The following is a 1,043-nucleotide window of genomic DNA, read 5'->3' as shown; positions in this document are numbered from 1 at the left end:
ATGCCCAGAATTGCAAATCGGGGCAGGCCTCACAGAGCTCACATATCCCAGCACGAGGCTGCGGCTGAGGCTGACGCACAACAGAGCAAGGTAGGGAGCCGGGAGGTGACGGGCCGCAGCGTCCCACAGGGAAGTCTCTCTGAGCAGGCCTCTCTGAGCAGGGACAGCGGAGCAAAGCCCTGAACGGGGCTTGTCTGCTTCTCTCCCACCTAAGACAGGTGCTCCGTTGTGGGGGAGTGGGCTGTGGCTGTCTGGGTCATCCCGTTCGCAGTACCTAGAAGCTGGTCAATAAACACACGCAATGGATGTGGAGTGGTACCTTCAGACAGCTCAGGGGCTCGCCCCCCAGGGTGACGACACCCCCGCAGTGACTCACAGCTTGAGGCCTCTCCTCCTTCCTGAGGTCGACTCTGCTCATAATGAGAAGGTGGAAACAGCCACAATGACAGCAGCTAGGGAATGTGGTAGTCCCCTGGGAACTGCCTCGTCAGGCCTGGAGGTGAGACAGGCCTCTTAAGACGGAGTCATCTTCGCTGGCATTTCCCAAGCTCCCGTGACATGCCATAAAGGAATGCAGCTTGCTGGAGAACAGAGAGCCTCCACTGTTACCGGGAGCCTGGACATTGAATCAGGGGACTCAGAGCTTAAGAGAGGCAGCGGCCTCTAGGGCAGCAGCCCTGAGCTCCAATCCTGGGTCTTCTCACTCCAAGTTGTAGGTATAAACCCTGGGCAAGGGCCACATCTTTAAACATCTAGTCTATAGGAAAGACGGTGAAAGTCCCCCTCTTCAAAAACTTCTGTAGGGGGACCAGCAGTTGGCATAATGGCTATGTCACTGGACTCCCATGTGGTTGACTGCAGTTCTAGTCCTGGACCCAGTGGCTTAAATTCACGCTGGGTGCGTGTGCGTGTGTGCCCAAGATCCTGAAAGGAGAAGGGATTGTGGTGTGGCCATCCCCCCGGGGAGTGATTTCTTGCTTTCTGTCTCTCTGTCTCTCTCTGTCTTTCTGGTGAGCACATGCGCCCTATAGCAAAAACCTCTC

The sequence above is a fragment of the Tupaia chinensis genome, unplaced genomic scaffold (genome assembly GCF_000334495.1).
Source record: "Tupaia chinensis unplaced genomic scaffold, TupChi_1.0 Scaffold000049_1, whole genome shotgun sequence".
Taxonomy (NCBI): domain Eukaryota; kingdom Metazoa; phylum Chordata; class Mammalia; order Scandentia; family Tupaiidae; genus Tupaia; species Tupaia belangeri.
Note: the sequence above shows the minus strand (reverse complement) of the source record.